Source organism: Prinia subflava, chromosome 3, assembly GCF_021018805.1.
Source record: "Prinia subflava isolate CZ2003 ecotype Zambia chromosome 3, Cam_Psub_1.2, whole genome shotgun sequence".
NCBI classification, from domain to species: Eukaryota; Metazoa; Chordata; class Aves; order Passeriformes; family Cisticolidae; genus Prinia; species Prinia subflava.
The window spans coordinates 22,510,253-22,529,365 of record NC_086249.1 but is presented as its reverse complement, the minus strand read 5'-3'; the positions used below and the strand labels follow the sequence as shown (position 1 = coordinate 22,529,365).

The following is a 19,113-nucleotide window of genomic DNA, read 5'->3' as shown; positions in this document are numbered from 1 at the left end:
AAACAAAGCCATCTTGATTCAGTCTGAATACTACTGTGGTAGGTCCAAAGGAAAAAAAGAAGTATAAATATAAATGCAAGCTACTGATCCTATGGTTAGAGCGTCAGTAAGGACATTTTAATGCTATATATAGAGAAAGTGTATATATAGTATTAAGGAGATGAGTGTATTTTATCTTTGGTCAATGCATAAAACTGTCTGAGTGTAATAATAACTCTCAGCTGGGTCTACCTCTGCATAGACTGCTTACAAATCACTGCAAACATTTCTACAGAGCAAAGCACAGGACACTGATGAATAGAAAAATGCTGGAGAGAGAGCCCTGTCCTCCACAGGGACACTCTGAAGAGAACCTTACACCTATTACAATGTAAAACCAAAATCCACAAGGATGGTGAAGTAATACTTAGCTCCATAATATTTATTGTAGCTTGAGGTCTGACAGAGCTTTATAAAGCTGATGGTCAAATGCTGCAGTTCTTCTGAGAACACTCTTACAGTGGGAACATATTTTGTGTTAAATATTTTAACAAAATTAGCCTTCTTTCTCGCTCAAGACACATAGACCCGTGAAGGTTCAGAAAACATTTACTATTAACTTTTATGGATGAGGAAAACTGAGGTTCAGCAGTGCATTATCTAAGGGCTCCAATTTCACCGTGTCACTCTCTATTGAGAGCCCTGTGAGAGATGTGGAAAGAGGCCATGGAGGCTGGAATACCACTCAGACTGTGCATTAACAGTTACAGACCAGAACAGCTTTCACTTATCACTAAATCACACATGCTATCTAATTTTGTACTGCACCTGTACAAAAACATATTACATATTTTGGGGGTTGTTGTTGTTGTTTGCTTTGATTTATTTTATTATTTTATTGTATTTTCAACTTAAGGGAAAAATAACATCTTTGTAAACAAAATTAAGGTCAGTGTTTCCTCCCTCATCAGCCTGATGTGCCCATTCTTTTCCCAGCAGGCTGATAGGCTGCCTGTAGCCCTGCCAAACCACTCTGTCCTCAGCCAAATGTGACAATCCCTGGAAAGCTCTTGGTCCAGATTTTGGGTTGCCTCAGGTCTCTCCCTCCGTCACTGTCCTTGCTCACGCTCACCCTACTACAGGCAGTTTTTCTAATAAGAGGAAAAAGTATTTTCTTTCTCATTCCTTTTGCACAGGAAATCATCCTCAGAGTGTATTCCCTTTCCAATTTTGTCTATGTGTCCGTTGGTTTTTTTTCTTCTGGTAAAGGAGAATGGTAATGACAGAGAATGCTTGAAAAAGTTGGATGGAAATAATTTTAAAAGTCAGTTAGAGAGATTTATATTTAACATCATATCCAGTACCATACCCTACCTGCAGGGACACTCAATGCCAGAGTATTTCAGATGGGCAGAGATGATCAGGAATATTAGTCAGAGATCATATGTTGTTGGAATTAAAGCATCTCTAGTGCGACCAGGATGTTCATTCATTTAGTTATCTTTCCTTGCTTGAAGTAAGGAAATCAGGATTTTTTTTTTTATCAGAAGGAAGAAAAACGGAAGAAAATCTGTTGTTTCCTATTCATTTAGAGAGCAGTCCTTTAAATATACATCTTAAAACATTCTGGTTACATCTTTCTCTGTCTTTTTATTTTTTTCCCTTGATTTTCTTTATATTTTCATTTTTCCCTATTCCTTCTTGTTTTTCTTTTCTGTTTTCCCTTTTCCTGTCCATCTTTTTATTCTCTTTTTTCTTTTTTTCTTCTTCTTTCTGTCTTTATTTCTTTTTGTTGTTGTTGTTGTTATTGTTTTTAAATACGAATAAAGAAGTGCCTATAGAGGTTGCCATTGATTTGATACAAAAGTGGACACCTAATTTTTTGCACTTGCAAAGAGATTAAAATTTCAAAGACTTGAGTGGCCACTACAGGCTAACCTCAGTTCTGTAATGTCTTTGGCTTCAGTGCAGTTGTACATTGGATAAATTTAGCATTCTTTGCCAATGGGAGCTAATAACCCATATTTTTTGTTTTGCACAACAGTCATAATGAAATTTCTCAAAAATCAAGTGGTAGGCAATTCAATCAGTTAAATAACTGGAGGGGCAGTATTTAGATCGTGTTCTTCCCTAATTTTTCCATTTATATTTGGTAACCTTTGTATGACAGCTCCTGTCTGTGTCACAGACCTTTAGGAAGAATTCTGCCTTGACATCTAGGAATATCTTGATATACAATGGTTTTAGTCTCTCTCAGCTGTCTTTTTCCATAATCATTACAAGACCTGTCCTACTTGTTTAACCCTCTAGTCCCTGTAGAAATGCTAAAATGCTGTCAACAGATTGGGGTCAATATGGCTGCTCAATAGCACCCATCTGATGCAAAGTTAAATGCCAATGAGAATACACATATAAGATACAAAAAACTTTATTTTTCTAAATTTACACCTTTTTTTTGGTGTCTTATTTAACAAAAAATAAGCTCTGGTTTGCAGCAAGCATCTCTGTTGGCATAGATGGGTGTCACCATTCAGTCTGTGAGGCATTGCCATCCCCTTTCCCTTAAAAATAACTAAGTAAGTAGTGAAATGATGGAACCTCTCCATATTTACTCACTCCCTATTTTTCTGACTAAAGAGATATTTGTTGATTTGTTTTACTGAGGCTGGATTTACAACTAAGGTTCGTTATGAATCACAGAGCAAACTTGTTCCAACAGAGGTGTGGGTGACTGTGACTGAGGAGTTAGCACGATCTACCATGCCATTGGGATGGCAGGAAAGCTAGGGGTAATACACTTCCTTTACAAAATTCATTTATCTGAGGAAAATGGTAGGTAAACAAGAACATTTCTTGCATAAAACAAACTTGACTTCTTTTTTTCATGTTCAAATGGACAATATCTTTGTAATAAATACAGTGCTTTCTTCTCGCACTGTAAATTTGGTGTAACGTGTTCGTGTCTTCCTGCAGTGGCACTCTGCTTTTAAAAAAAAAAAATTATATGATTTAGTGTATGGATGGCAAAGAGCTGCTAGATTGTGATTCCTCTCACAAGAGCTCTCATGAGGGGGTAATGACAAGGCTGACATCAGCAAAATGGCAGAGTATCAAAACCCTCCTGGCTCTCCAGGACTTTCACTCTACCTGTACTCCTAAAGATTGTGGCATCCAGTGGACTTACAGGAGGTGAGGTCATAGAATAAAGTATCACAGAGTGGTTTGGGATAGAAGGGACAATAAGGATCATCTCATTTTGACCCCTCTCATGGGCAGGGAATCTTCCACTAGACCAGGTTGCTAAAAGACCTATCTAACCTTGTCTTGTTGGGACTGGTCCGGCTGGGGCTAGTCCCACAATGTGACTGGAGAATGTCATTGGGCTGTATCTAAGGGCAAATACAAAATATTAAATATTAGGAAATGTTCTGCAGCCCCAAGAGAGGAAAAAAACCATCATTTCCATCTGAGCTATCCATTTCTACAGCCTATGGTTGACCTTGGGCATAAAACCACTGATGTTCACAATCTCTAAGTAAGGGATTAGATGGGGAGACCTATTACTTACAGAATATTATATTAGATATTTTAATGCCTGAAGATGCTTCAAGAGATGAACTGGGAAGACAGCTTGCAGACAAGTTCTTTTTCTCTGCACTAATCCATTCAGTCCCCCACATTCCCTTGACCTGTGATCTCGCACAAGCTCCAAAGCAAACTTGATCAGTGCACCAGTACGCTAAATAACCCCAAAGCACTCCCTAACTGGTGCTGCACAGTGTTGGAGATGGGGGAGGCTGTGCGTGGCTGTGCAAAGCTGTGAGCAATCAGACAGTTCATTCTTCTTTCAAGAAGTGTTACATGTCCAGGCTGCGGTATTCTGGCTCCTTTCAAAATGTGTCAGCTTAAACAATCTCTGCAAAACACGTCCCTTTCCTCTCATCCTGTTTTTCCTCTGTGCTGGAAGAGCTGCTGTGTTCCACCCCCCAGTCAGCACTGAGACTTTTGTATAAATGAAAGTTACTGAAAGGATTTGTGGCCACTTCATTATCACTGCTGTGCCAGATGATAGGGGCTGGAGCATTTTTAGAACCTACAGAAATATTGTGGGATGGAGGGAGGCAGGTAACAGTGTGAGCTGCCTCCAGCAGAGGGAAGTGGTACACACACGCTTCCCAGCGTGCTCCGTGCTGCCGCTGTGCAGAGCAGACAGCAGAAATGTCAGGTCCGGTGCTTGCAGAGCCGAAATTGCTCCCCCCATCCCGCCTCATTCCCCTTGCAAAACGAGTGCCTGATTTAATCCCCTCTGGTGCTTTGTCGAATTGATCTTACCCTCGATTTCCCCCAGACCAAGAAAGAAGGGGTCTCCCATCCAACTCTCAGTGACACCCCCCCACCCCCTCTGCAATGAGACATTACATAAGACATTGGATTTTAAAGCCCAGAGAAACTGCTGGGAAATAGAGGTGCAGCTAGGGCTCCAAAAGCAGTTTTGGTTTTAAGCGTAAGGTTTTAATATAATATTCCAGAGGCTATTTTAAACCAGGGCTGCCTTTTCCTGAAACTCATCAGTAGATATGGCAGAGGAACTATTCTTGGGCTTCTGCAGGTGGTCCCGGTGCTGCCTACAAGTGAATCCCCACTCAGATGGACACTCAGATCCCTGCACACCAGCACACAGCTGGAGGCTGCCCAGACGCAGTTTCCACTCCTCTTTTGTTTGTCACACACCTTTCTGTCACAGTGTCCCTTTTCGGACAAACACACATCCCCCCCTACACAAGCTGAACAGAATTGCACTGGTACCTTCTATCCATGGAAGTAATCATTTGACCATTTCTCCTTGACGGTTTTACACTTCTAAAATACATGTGACTCGTCCCTCATCTTCTCTGCCTTTGGAAAAAGCAAAATCCTGCTGGAGATTAATTCACGGGGAAGATAATATCCTTTACCTACACTTCCTTGAACTGCCTTAATACTGATTGCAAAGCAACCAGATGACTTTGTCTCATCCTCACCTCATCTAGAGCTGCAGGGAGGCGAGTTTTGCCTCCAGCTTTCAACCTTTTGATGCCAGGATTTTCCATGCTGAGATACAGTAGGTGGGTAACAAGAAGATCCTATTAAAGTGAAATGAAGTAGCAAAAGGATTGTCAGCTGAGCAAATGAGAAACATACAGTACCTATCTATCCTTCTCTGCATTCCTTCCTGCTCACTGTGAGAAAGAAAGAAGAAAAAAAAAAGTGATACAGGGGGAAGAGCAACAGGGAGCAATAGCAGCAGTGACAATGTCTTGATTTTATAAGTAGAAAACTAATCACTGCTGCTAAAGACACAGCTCTTTTAATGAAGAGGCTGCTGCAATATCATCGCAACAACTAGCAACTCACATGTTAGATTACAACAGGTTGAGCCAGTGCACGCTCCCCTGTGCCTCACTCTGAAAAAATAAATCAAATGTCTGTACCCGAGGCTCCTTCATTTCCCACGCAGAGCTCTCCTTTAATGCAGGCTTTTCATGGTACCTTTCTTCACCAAGAAGGGGCTGACAATGGTTTATTTACCTACTTACCTGTCCTTGAGCTATGTGGCTTTTCTTTGAATAAATTAAACTGGCTGTTTCGAGTGATGCTTTCAGCCTCTTGAGCCTGGATCTAATTCTCAGAAGAGTTTTTGCTTAAAACCTGTTTTCCAAGTTTTCAACCAAGTATTGACTGTCTGCGAGATGCAGCTCTCTGAAAAGACCCTGGTGCCTGTGGGTAAGGAAAAATATCCTGTCTGCCTACCTTGCTTGCTTTTAGGTTTCCTATACACTTATGATAGACAAAAAGAGGAATGAGGGCTTGCTAAAACATGCCCTTGTCTTTTTTCAGTTAATTGCCTGCTTGTTTGCTGCTTGTGACTCTGGGACCAGATTTTCAGCTGCTGAGAGTTTCTTTAAATCCACTGCTGGGAGACAGGTTTATTTTTTAATGTTATAATATTCCTGAGTGGATATACACATTAGCTTTGCTTTGTGTGGCTGATTCTGTCTTACAGGAAAGTGTGGTACATACTTGAAAAACTGTCATAGTTATGAAGTTTGATTTTAGCCTCCAAAGCAGAGGAAAATCTTGATTTCAGTTTTTGGCAAAGGGTGTTTTTTGTCACGTATTTTCTATGATCTCAGCAGCAACAAAATTTCAGGGGCCAAATGCTCATTTGTATGAGCTGACTTATCTCTGAGGCAAGGAATTTTATGGTTCATCAGAAGAGCTGTCTGTTGTCATGGACATGGGGTGATTTTTTTTACCCTTGGGTGCCTAGGAGAAGAAAAAAAAAAAACAAACCAAAAAAACCCAAACCAAACAGTGAGACATAGAGAAACATGCCCAAATATCATGCAGAAAATATGCATTTTCTTTTCAGTACACTGTAGAAAGTTTAAAAGATGACGTCCCAGGCACATTAAAACATAACATGCATTAAATCTGGCTAGAGTAAACTGTTGTTTCTCTGTTGTTTGGTTTTTCCCTATGGATTACCACTGTATTCAAGCATATTGTGTTTTTACATATGCATATTCTTGTGGAGCAGGGAGAGAGGAAACCATAAGGGTGGCAGAGACCAAAAAAACAGAGGTCCCTTTCATTGCTGGAGCTGTCATCAGGGTGTAGTACACGCCATCAGAGTTCTCAGCAATGCTCAGAGCAGAAGTGAAGAGAAATATTCAGTCTCGGGCCCTTCTTTGGAAATATTGGCTCACTACTTACTACCTTGAGTAGCTACAACTCATCGTACACCATGCTGGGCTCTTCAGAGCAATTCCCTTCAAAATGGTCTCTGACTAGAGATCTGCATGCCTCAATCCAAATGAATTCAGGATAATTGTGTTGCAGGTCTGATGCATGTGAAATCAGAATTTGGACCTAAATAGAATAGTTGTTATTAAATTATTATTATCATCACTGCTATTATCTCTATGTAAACAAAATACCACATACCATGACGAAACTGCTGCTTTTATCTCTCTTTGTAATGCTCCAAATCCTGTAATCTAATTGTTACACATCCTTGCTCAAAAGAAAGGCTCAAATATTAGCTTAAGGTTGTAATAGTAATTAGCACTGTGGAAGCTTAAGCTATCTGTGTAGATCACAGGGTTTGCTTACCACATACTTTATCAGTAGGTTAGCTCGGGCACCTTATCATCTGACACTAGGAATCCTGAATTCAGCTGATTTTTTAGGAGTCTGTCTGTTCTGAATGTTTGTTCTTTATCTCTTCAGCTGTGGTTGAACATGCATCAAACACAGAAAGGAATGTAGGGGGTGAGGGAGCAGGGAAATGGGGAAAACCAAGTGTCCTGGCAGTGAAATGGTACTAAATAATGCCAAAATGTACTTGAAGGAGGAGTGGCAGTGGGATCTGTTTAACTGATTGTAGAACCGAGCCAGAAGTAGGGTTTCATTCTCCACTGACAGAGCAAAGGTAGTAATTCACACCCGAACACAGCATCTGTCAGCTGAACACAGAGGTGAGCAGAGCAGCTCTGCTGCCTTGTACACCAGGGAAATTCCAGCACCAGAGATTTGGAGACTGGATGCTCTGGCTTTGACACTGTGGCAAATTTACTGCATGCCTTTAACTGAGAGCATTTTAAATTGGACTTTTGAAATGCAATCCAGTTTGTCTTACGGTGCCTCTGTTTATTAGCTGTGGAGAGGGAATAATAAGGCTGATTCCATTAACTGTTTTCTGCTCGTGTCCTCTTTTTTTGCTCTTTCCTTAATTGCAACCATCTGAAACAAGGTATAGGATTATAAGGACCCTTACTTTTAACAGAGTTGTTGTTTTTAAGCTCTGAAGATAAAAGGGAAGGAAGGTATTAAGTATCAAGATATTAAGTCGAACCCTGTCCTTCAAGACAGGATGAACAACCAAATCACTCTATTAACATCTTAAATCATATATTCCTCCCCACAAAATCACACCCTCCAACTTTTCTTCTCCCCTTCAATAACACCATTTTCTCTTTGACCACAGCCCTTGGCATGTCTTCTTTTCCATTTCTGTCTAGTCCTGTGCACACCTACTCCCTCCACAAAGGTCTCCTCTCTTCTGCTGGCTTGCCAGGTACATTGTGTGAAGATCCAAGAAGTCACTCACAGGTAGCTGAGCTGGCTGCTTTGCATGTACTGACTGGCCAGCTGGCAGCCCAAGCCAAGCAATTAGCTAACGAGCTTATACCACGGCCTTTCACTCACATGAGCTGGGCTTTGTCATCGTCTCACACACCACCGATTTTCATAATATATGTAGTATATTTATGTCTTTTCAGCTTTTACCTCTCTAGAGAACGGGGTAAAATTAGCCACCAGGTTCAGAATACATTGCTGGGCACAGGATTGACAGATGGAGAGCCAGATGGACAGACAGCACTCCTATAAAAGCCTTATTTCCTTAGGAAAAGAGGCCGTTGGGTCTAAGCACTACTAGTGCAGGGTTATAGGGTGGATGGGGGGGATTATAACCCTCATTAACAGATGTCATGTGTCAGACACTCCTGCAGAGAGATGCAGAGGGAGAGTAAGGTAAGTATCTATTTTGCTTTGCAGGTGTGAGTTTAAGTCCTGTTCTGTCTCAAGTAAACTCACAGCAGACTGGCATAGCTACACATTCAAAAGGGAAAGGGAAAGGAAGGCAGATTTGTCACTTGCTCCACTAGTTCTTTGTGTATTGTCATTTAAAGGCATTCATGTGGCCTTCTCTAATCTCACCCAATAGGCTCATGAAAGGTTTTCTGTTTTCTTTACCCAGCCCAGCAGGGTAAATGAAATAGCATATTAAGATTGTAGTCCCTTACCCTGAAAATGATTTGGACCCATCCTCTGACCCAGTTGCACTCTGAAAATGGCTGGATCAGGCATGATCAGGTCTAATAGGCTACCTAGTCTACATTTCAAATTTCAAATAAGAAAAAAGACCAGTTTTAAATGTACTTCTTACTGAGTCCTAAAACCCACCACTTATCCTCATTGTCTAAACCTGTAGTCACTAAATATGAAAATGCTACAGCAAAAATTCATAGACACGCAGAATGGCTTGGAATGGATTGGAAGGGACCTTAAAGATTGTCTACTTCCAACCCCAATTCCATTGCAGGGTATTTTACCTGTGGCATCTTTCTCTGGGGTTTAGTAGTAGTGGTGCACTAGCACAGGTTTTGGGCTGGACCCTGTTAGACTCACGACTGAGTAACAGTCTATAGGATCAACTACCTTTTATTTAGCCAATTTATTAGATGGTCATTTTTGTAGCATCCTTCCTTTGTAGCATCCTCAGCCCCACAGTGAGCTACCATGTGAGGTGGGGAACATAAAGGAAGTGAAAAGAGAAATGTCTTAATTGGGAGGGTTATCGCGTGCAGAGTTGATATGTGAACAAAATCTGCCTCCAGAGGTTATGGAATTCCAGCCAGGAAAGTGGGTGGGAACCCTTGTTTGAGCCCAATTTCCTGCTTGAAGAACTGTTGCTCAGTAAGAACGCTTTGAGTTGTCCTCATTGCTGTATTCATCTGAAGCCTGATGTTGGGCTGTGGATGCTCACTGCAACATGGGCAGTCCTGAAATGGAGAGAGTAAAAAGTTTCAGAAAGTGATGTCAATTACTGCATTTTAGAAAGCAGTTGTGTTGCTCACAGTTTTATTTAAATTTGTAGGATAACTTTGAAAACAACTCATGATTTTGATGCTGTGCTTAAAGTTATCATAGCCAAGGGTAACTAGTACAACAAAATAAGCACAGATGTTGCTGTAGATTTTCAGAACAACATTCACTCCACACTTTCCAGTAATGTGATGCACCTTCAGTACTGAAAGCTTTGTAATCAATCCTTTTACTTTTCTTTCACTACAAAAGTTCCTCTTAAAAGAACACCAGATCTAATCTTCAAAAAATATTTGCTGACTTCTGAAGCATGTTCTCATGCCTCTGAGTTTGAAGTTACAGTGGAAAATTTACTTATGTAGGATGGCAATCCAAATAATCTTATTTTATCTGAAAGTATATAAAGGTCGTATCAAAATTTCATTGGAGTTCTGTCCAAGGAAAAAGAAGTTGCTTGCTTATGAAATTCTGTTATAAATGCATTTAACATCTGGTCCTACAAATGTACATGATTGTTTCTTTGTGACCCCTTGCAACGAATAAAGGCAAGAGATGCGAGTAGAGATGTGCAGGATTAGATCCCTCACTTTGTGTAATTTTTTTTTCCTATGGCATTTCAATGATAAAGGACCCATTTCTGCCCTTGCTTAACCTCCAGCAACCCCACTGATTTCCCTGTTCATTCCAGATTGTAATGAATGACTTTACACACTGGACCCTTTCATTCTTTCCCTTCCAGATTGAGTGTCTCAGCCCAGACAATGGGCCCCTGCCTCCAGGAGTGTGCGTCTGAAATAAATCCACTGACTTGAGCAGCCGCGCTCCGCCGCCACCGAGAGCCGACGCTGGTTTCCGACACACAAACTTCCATGGAGCATGAGCCTGGGAAGAGCGTACAGGTAAGCAGCACTTTTAACTCTTTAGCACGGCTTGTGGTCCTGTCAGCCCTGGCTCATGGTTTATACACACAGGGTATGTATTAAATATCACTCTGCTTGCACTACGTGTGTATCTGTTTGAGATAGCTACGGCTATTGGAATGCTGGTGGGACTTGCAGCCTTTAATGCACTTATCCTCACAACATCTGATAGAGGGAGGAAGTATTTCTGTCTGGGTATTATACAGAGGAAACTGAAGGCTAGACAGGTTTTTTGCTACACCAGGGATTAGAATCTGGATTTTCCAAGCTGAAAGGTAGCACTCAGTCTGTTGGTCTGTCTTGCAGTAAGCAGTACAAATAGGCACAGAGGAAAGCACTTCTCGTAAATTGGGGATACTGAACTACTTCATTGTGATACAGCAGACATGATAAATTGCTACTGTTAAATAAAGTGTTAGGGAATTGTCACGTAGCTAGGGAGAGGCCACACTGTTATTAAGGATGCGAAAGGCATCTATTTCAGCTTATTCTTCCATATCCATATTGACTCTGAAGTGCAAACAATAATAAAAACTAAATTTTGCCAGTAAACTAACACAATTTGTCTGGAGCACAGAGCAGGAAGTGGGAGCAGAGCTTGATCCCTCCCTGTTTGGGAGTGATGATGTATCAGCTGATGGAGGCAGCCCAGGCAGGAGGCAGGGAATATTGATGCTACTTACTTGTTCTGGTGAGGATTCAGTGAGACAGGCTCAGGGCTGAGTCCTAAAATTGAACAAGGATTGGAGAAGTGTATCAGAACCAGTCATTGTACTCAGATCTGCTGTGTCAATACCAAAAGATCACCTTTTTTCTCGGTTTTCATACAACAATGTGGGTACTTTGCCATCTCAGAAGTCAATGGTTGGTTCAATACATGAAAAGGAGATGCCAGAAGTGAAGGTACTGGGGAAGTGGGGGCTTTAGTCTTCTGGCTCAGACGTTATTCTCTGAAGGGCTCAGAGAAAGATGTCTCCAGATCTGTTCTTTTAGTAAGACTGAGGCTCTCTGTGATTGACATAACTGGCTTTTCATTTATCAAGAGCATGGAGCATGTGAATGGGACTATTATTATGAATTTTGCCATTACACAAGCAATAAAGTAAATCTGGAGTGATCACAAAGTTAGTCTACATACATGGCCTTATTGGAGAATTAAGAAATATCACCCATGTGTCTAAACCAGAAGTCTTCATCAGCAAAAAAGTCATCTTCATGATGAGGTTATGGCTTGAATATGATTCCAGATTGGCCTTCTAAGTTTTATTTGACATTGTTTGATATGCTCCAGTATTTCATTGTAATTTAATGGCAATTCCTATTCATACAGCTATTCTAAATAGGTTCTTATATGTACCTATTATCTTGGTAGCCAGGTTTCTATATAAAATCCTGAACATTCCATTATTATTAAAAATATGAAAGCCATCTATTCCATCTGTTTTGTACAGTGAGGTGAAAAAAATTGGATGTGAAGTCACAGTGTGGTAATAGGGTAATTATTTTTTGGAGGTTCTTCTAATATACTTATGGTCAATTGTATTGAAGATGTATTATATTACAGTTGTTCATGGCTGTTTTATCATGTGCTGTGAATTGAGAAATATTCTATCCTATCCTTGGATTTAAAAAACCCATGCTTTAGATTTTTAGAGAGGAAAATATGTCTTTGAAAAGGTGTCATTTGATCCTCTGAGCAGTTTATACCATTCTTGACATAATCTACACCTTCTTGATGAAGATCTTTCTTCTTCCTAATACATCACTGGAATTTCTGGTGATAAGAGAGGCTTCATTCTACTCCAGTAGACTGAATGAGCCAGCATCTCATTTGAAGTTCACTTCATATGATATAGACAGTTTACGTGTTTACACAATCCCAAAACACTTACTTCAAGAACAATCATATTCCAGGGAAGTGGTCTCCTGAAAATGTTTCCTTAGTTTAAAAAAAGAAAAAAAAAGGGTACATATTTATAGAGCTAAAATATAAACAATGCAGAGGGAAAAAGAAAGTAATAGGCTTAGGGAAAGGAGAACAGAGACCTATATGCTTACAGGACCTTCCACCTAATTGCCTATAAATAATTGTCTTGTGCATCTTATCCCCATCAGAGCACGGTCTATAAGCCTGGATGTCAGCTGCAGAGCTCAGCTGCTGTTTGTAAATGGTATTAACTGTGCTCTTGGTTTCTCTGTGCTTAACTGTATATAGTTTTGTTTTATTGGCACTGTACCGTAAGCATATTCTGCACTATGCAAATACAAGAGCTGAGAAGCATATGGGCCGAATCCTGCAACATTCACTCAGGCAAATGGCCAATTCACTTGATGGGAACTTCTCCTGAGTAAGCAGTGGGAGCACCCTCTCAGCTCCATCGTATGCCTGCGCTTGTTTTCAGGTGTGACAATAGACACTGGTGCTTTGCAAGGAAGCAAAGGAAGGGTACAAGGCCCAGTGCTGTGGGTAGATGCTCAGTTCTGTTCTTCTCAAGACTTAAGATCCCATGAGATGCTACAAAAGGCACAGTCAGTATAGAATGACTCTGTCCAGCCTGTTAAAAATCTGCTAATAAAAGGAAAGACACTTACAATAAGAAAAAAGTCTTCAGGACAAGAGGAAAGGGCCTCAAGTTGTGCCAAGGGAGGTTTAGACTAGATATTAGGAAAAAATTTCTTCACTGAAAAGTGATCAGATATGAGAACAGGCTGTCCAGGGGGGTGGGGGAATCCCCATAATCAGAAGTGTTCAGAAGGCATGTGGATGTGGCACTTGAGGACATGGTTTACTGGTGGACTTGACAGTGCTGCATCAGCAGCTGGACTTTTCCAGTCCTAATAATCAACAGTTGGACTTTTCCAATCCTAATAATTCTGTGAATCAATATGTGATAACATTTCTCCATCTCCAGCCTGAATATAATCTCATGGTACCAGTAGTGGAGACATGTCTGTAGTCAATGCAGACAGATTTAAGCTACAGGAATTCATGCAGTGAGGAGAAAGAGGAGGCAAATCCTGCTTTTGACAAAGAGCACCTGTGATTTCTGCTCCACCACCTTGTTGAAGAGCTTTATCAGAGAGACATAACTCAAAGTGGGAACTTCAGGATTCAGCTCTGCCTCCAGCTCTGGTTCAGCCCTGCCATCTATCATACAGGAATGGGGTTTCACCCCTTATCTGTGTAGGTGGCTGAATGCTCTGTCCCATTTCCTGACTTCTGTATATTACATGGCCCAAGCTGTGGTGGCCAGCAATATGTTGTGGACTTTAGGACCAAGTCCTACAAAAGCTCACACAGGTGCTTTTCTTGACGCCAGTTTTGTCTACACTGCCCCTCACAGCTTGATATATATCAGAGAAGCTGGATTTCTTCGATCTAGCTACCATGGGAACAGTGCAGCACTGATGCTGTAGCACACATTTCAGCACGATCCCCACACGGACCCTGGTTACACTCTTGGGGCTGCTAAAGTGTGTTGAACACTGGGCTGTGTGTTCCCAGGGCTAATGTCATCCCTGACAGCTACACTGATATTAGCAGTGGTACCCATCTCTTTCTTTCTCCTGCAGACATTTCTTTCAGCAGTGCCTGACTGGAAACTTAAGCTGCAGCTTAAGACTCATGTTCCTCATCCTCATCCTCATGCACCTTTTTAACAAAGTAGCTAATTCAAATAGAGGCTTAAGGGTCAAACACTCCAGAACTCATTTTGCAAACCCTTTTGAACATGGCTTTTCCCCTTGTATTAAAAAAAAAAAAAAAAAAAAAAAAAGAAAAAAAAAAAGAAAATATATTCTCATCAGGAAATGCTGGCAAAAAGGGTTTAATTACAGAAATCATTTTGCACCCTATGGAGAAAGCATGAAGAATGGCATATTTCCACATTTGAATTGCACATTCATCAAGAAAAGAGTGATTTCCCCTTAAGAATGTTCTGGAGGAGTAGAAAAGAGCATTGAACCCTGGGGTGTGTATTTTATAGTCTCTAAAAGGCAAATGGTTTCACTTCCATTGATTAAAATATATGGGTTTTCCCTCTGGATTATTCTCCTGGATGTTAAAAAAAAAAAAAAAAAAAAAAAAAAAAATCTTTAGTAGTGGCTGTCAAGCAGTGCAGCCCCTTAGGAGATGTCTCCACTAAGGCCAAGGGCTCACCAAACCAGCTGCTGCTGAACCTGGCCAGCAAGAAGCCTTTGACCACCAGATGTTGCTGCTTTTTTGCTTGATGAACGGGGACTTTGCAAAAGGTGTTTCCATTGTTTTGTTGGAGCGAATGTCAACAGGGAAACACAAGCAGCACGAGGAGCACTGGTGCTAATTGGAGTGGCAGCTCCAGGACTTGCTGTCCTTGCTCTCTGGCACACAAGGTCTAACAGGCTCGTGCATTTGTCTCATCATTCACCTTCTTGTCACACAGACGTGGCTTCGTCAAAAAACTTTTTGCAAACACTGCGTGGAGGAGGACTTGACTCAGTAGTCACTGTTCCCAAGGGGCAAAGTGCAAAGTTGCTGGGGTGCAGGACGCAGGCACAATGTGGCAGGCTGATGAACACTGATACTTTCAGTGTACATCTTCATAAAATATGCTCCCAATTAGTATGCAGCACACTTCTGTGACCAAAGTAATTCACTGTGAATTGAAGCAGGAGCGGGATTTTCCCAAGCAAAGTCGCTTTTCCCCATTAAATTACTATTGTTCTTTATTTTCCAGGAGCATTATTGTCTAGTTCTGTTAACAGAGAAAGGCCAATTACACAAACAGTGCTGACCTGTTAAACTTGAATTTACCAGCCAGAGTTCAAATAAATAGCATTCTACTCCCCACTTGGGTTTACTGATTTTCTCTTAATAATGTCACTTGAGTTTTTTTAAAAAATAAATAAATGTCTGGTGTGAACGGGTGTATCAACTGAGTGTTTCAAAACTGCAGGAAAGTAACGCAAACTGTAGGAGCACTAAGAACAAGAAAAAGTTATATGTAATTGGAGGAGAAGATGTTCCATTTCCTTTCTAAAATCAAATGCAAACTGCTCATGTGACTGATTTAGTATTGAACAAGAGAGGAGAAATTGCTTCTTGGCATTTAAATGGAAATGTTTCTTGTTCCGAAATTTTGGAAGCTTGCATACTGTATGATTTTTGAAAGGCTTATACAATTACCATTGAATTTGGATGAGGTCTATTCCTAACAATATATATATTTCTCAGTTAAACTTTTTCCTTCTGGAGACCTAAATTACCTTTGTCTAGAGTCTAGATTCCTGATGTGGAATATATTCCAGAGGTAATAAGGCCAATGCAAATATATTTAATTTTTAATATGTATGTCTGAAAAAAAACAGTGAACAGCAGCAGTTATTTTGCTAAGCAGACCTTTATGTCAAGGACTCTGCTGTTTTAGGATGATGTTCTGATTTGCTGTGCACCTTTTTACTGTGATTTCTGGATCTGGAATAAAACATATATCTTACCTCTTGCTTTCCACAAAGGGTAGAAATTTTAGGACAGGAGAAAAAGGCAGACCACAGCAGACTCCTGCCTGGCTGATTTAAAGGTATGCCGTGAAGAGGATGATTCCCACGTAGCTCAAAGCACTGCGTGAAGTACTGCAGTCCATTATGTTCAGCACTCCTCTTACAATGTGGTTTTAGGGCTGAACCCTAAGGATTCAGTCACACTGAATCCAGTGTCACTCCAAGATTTGTGATGTCAGTACAGGCCCTGTAGAAACGGTTGCTGAAAAGTTTTGTAAGAGTAAATTTTGAGGAGGGACTCGAAAAAGAAAAATGTGATTATTTGGTGAATGAGAAAATGATAGGCTGAGCGTAAATGGCAATGGGTGATATATCCTGACAGGGATAAGTTATTGAGGACTTGCCCAAGGTCAGGCAGTGAAGTGGTAGCAGGGCCTGACACTTAGCAACAGCATAACCCTTCCTTTCTTCAGAGCATGCTGAACAGCAGCATTAAATAGCCCTAATTTCTTGTCACTACTGTTTAAAAAAAATTAAAAAACAGATAAAACCAAAACAATCCCCCACAAATAAATAAAAGACAAAAACTGGTAGCATTGATCTTCCTCCTCAAGAATAACTAACCTTAAATCTTGCAGGCCTTCTTTCTGCAATTTGATTTTAATTATCAAACAGCACAATTCTGTAAAAAAAAGTTTAAAAATAGCAATAGCAATTGATAATGATGGTGATGTCACCTCCTGAGACCATTGTGGATGATGCTCCCTGACCCCAAAAACAAGACATTATGCAATCTGCCTAACTAGAGGCACAGGAGAAGCAGAGGTTTCCCACTGCTCAGGATGTGTGCTCAAACTAGAGCCCACCTGACCCTGAGAAGAGAGGGAGGTTCACCACAGCCAGGACATGAAGGCACCACCTGGGGCAGATCTCCACTTTCTTCCTGCCTCTATCGTGATCCCCATTCCATTCTCATGTTAAAGCCAATGCCATTCCAACCCATCCCCATGCCTATTCCATGCCCAAGACCAATCCACTCCTATCGTGCCCAAGCACATCCTCTCCTGCTCCCATTACCTTCTCATTCTAGTGTCCACACTTGACCCATCTCATCACCACACCCATACATCAGTCCATGCCCTCGTCATGTCCATCCCCTCCCCATGCCAGGCATGCCTACGTGCATGCCCAAATCCCCTTCATGCCCGTGCCATGCCCATGCCCTTCTCCCAATGCCCATGCCATGCCTGTGCCACGACTGCATCACGCCCATGCCCGTGCCTGTTCCCATCTCACGCCAGTGTCATGTTCTCCCCATGCCCATGCCATGCCCGTGTCTGTGTCCATCCCTGGCCGTGTCTATTCCATGATCGTGACCATGCCTGTGCCTGTATTTTCTTCAGCCCCACTTCCACGCCGTGCCCGTGCCCGTGTCCTCCCCGGCCCCGTGCCTCTGCCACGTCCATGCCCACGCCAGCCCGTGCCTGTTCCCACCCCGTGCCCCTCTCCACGCATCCGCAGGCCGTGTCCGAGCTGTTCCCACGCCGCTGGGGTGGGCAGCAGCCAGCCGCATGTGCGCCTGTCATTCCAGCCGGGAGCGCCGGCTCCTGCCTCCCATTCATGTAACCTGTGTGTGTCTCTCTTTCTCTCTGTGTGTAACAGCGAGAGGGAGAGAGCGAGCGAGGCACGGAGAGAGGGAGGAGGAGGGGGGAAGCTTTAAATAAAGCCTTTGGATTGCAGCTGCTTATTTTGGGCAGTCCTACCAGGACGATTCCTCTCAGGAAAGAAGCTGGACCAGTCATTGTTTTTTGTTTTTTTTTTTTTAATTTATTTTGATTTTGATTTTTGGGGGTGGCAGCGGTGTATCTCTGAGCTGCCTGCGGAGATGAGCTCCGGTGCCTGCCTGTAGTTTCCACTTTGGGATCGCTGGACACAGAAGTGGCATTTCGGTGGGGGGAAGCTGCAGACATGGTAAGATTCGCTTTTTCCTCTGAAAAGTGTATTTATGCCATAGACTCTCTTGAATTTTCCCTTCCCCCTTCCCTCTTCCCACCAAACAGCCAGGCACACAGGCTGGGGCTGGGGAGCAGCTCCCTGAATCCCTGGCTTTCCCTCCCCAGCATCCATCCTTCCCTGCTGCCCTGTTCCCTGCCCTCCCCTCGCACAGTTTGCAGCAATTCGGAGGGAGGCAAGGATGCTGCGGGAAGCTCCGGGCTGGGGCGGGGGGGGGGATCAGGCACCCCCGGAGTGCCAAAACCTCGCTTCAGGGTATGTTTAGAGTGGATTCTCCCGTCCAACCTTCCCCCTCCCCGACCCTTCCCTCTGCACCCCGAGCGGTGCGGCTGTGCTGGGGGAAGGCAGCAGTGCAGATTGGGAGGTACTGGAGCAAGGATGCAGCTTTAAGATCAATCGGTGTTATTTATGTAATAGTAAAAGCAGGGAGGAGAGGAGGCAGAAAAAATAGAATAAGAAAGAAGTGCCTTGGTATTTCTCAGCTCACAAGGCTCCTTTGGCTGGGTCTGAACCCCCCATACTCATGTCCTGCTGCAGGGTGGTGCGTGGTGGGAGTGTGTGTGTGTATGTTTACATTTGGATCCGTGCTAGAATCGGGGGTGAGGATGGGGTCTCCCATTTTCCAAGGAAAGGTGGGTTTGCCTCCGACAAAAAGAAAAAAAAAAAAAAAAAGAAATGCGTTTGACTGCAAGTTGAGTGACAAGTCTGTTTCTCAGGCATTAAATGTTAAAGCCCTGCTTCCAGCCATGCCCTGCCAGGATTAAAAGATCGCCCAAATAGTGTGGTATTGGAGAAAAGATGCTGGAGTGCCTGGAAGAAACGCAGTGGTTCAGACTCCTGCTCGTATTCTCAGCTATTTGCATTCTCAAATACAAATTTGGGCTGTTGAACCTGAAACCAGGCTGCTACCAAAGGGCATGTATTTCCTGGGATTTGTTTTGATTGAAAATATAGTGTAAAATATCTGGGATATTTTACTTCAGAACAAGTGATAGTTAAGAAATTTCTAAATCTTAAAAAAAAAAAAAATATTAGCTTCCCCACCCCCCAAACTCTAAAAGTATTCACAGGG

At 42.1% G+C, this 19,113-nt stretch overlaps 1 protein-coding gene across 1 annotated transcript in view; it reads left to right on the top strand.

Moving 5' to 3' along the window:
* The first annotated feature begins 16,033 nt into the window (after nucleotides 1-16,033).
* TENM4 (teneurin transmembrane protein 4) overlaps nucleotides 16,034-19,113 on the top strand; it is a 600,742-nt gene continuing 597,662 nt past the window's right edge. Inside the window, exon 1 of the mRNA XM_063394390.1 lies at nucleotides 16,034-17,999. The gene's annotated coding sequence lies outside the window, so the exon portion shown is untranslated. The remainder of the gene's footprint in view (nucleotides 18,000-19,113) is intronic.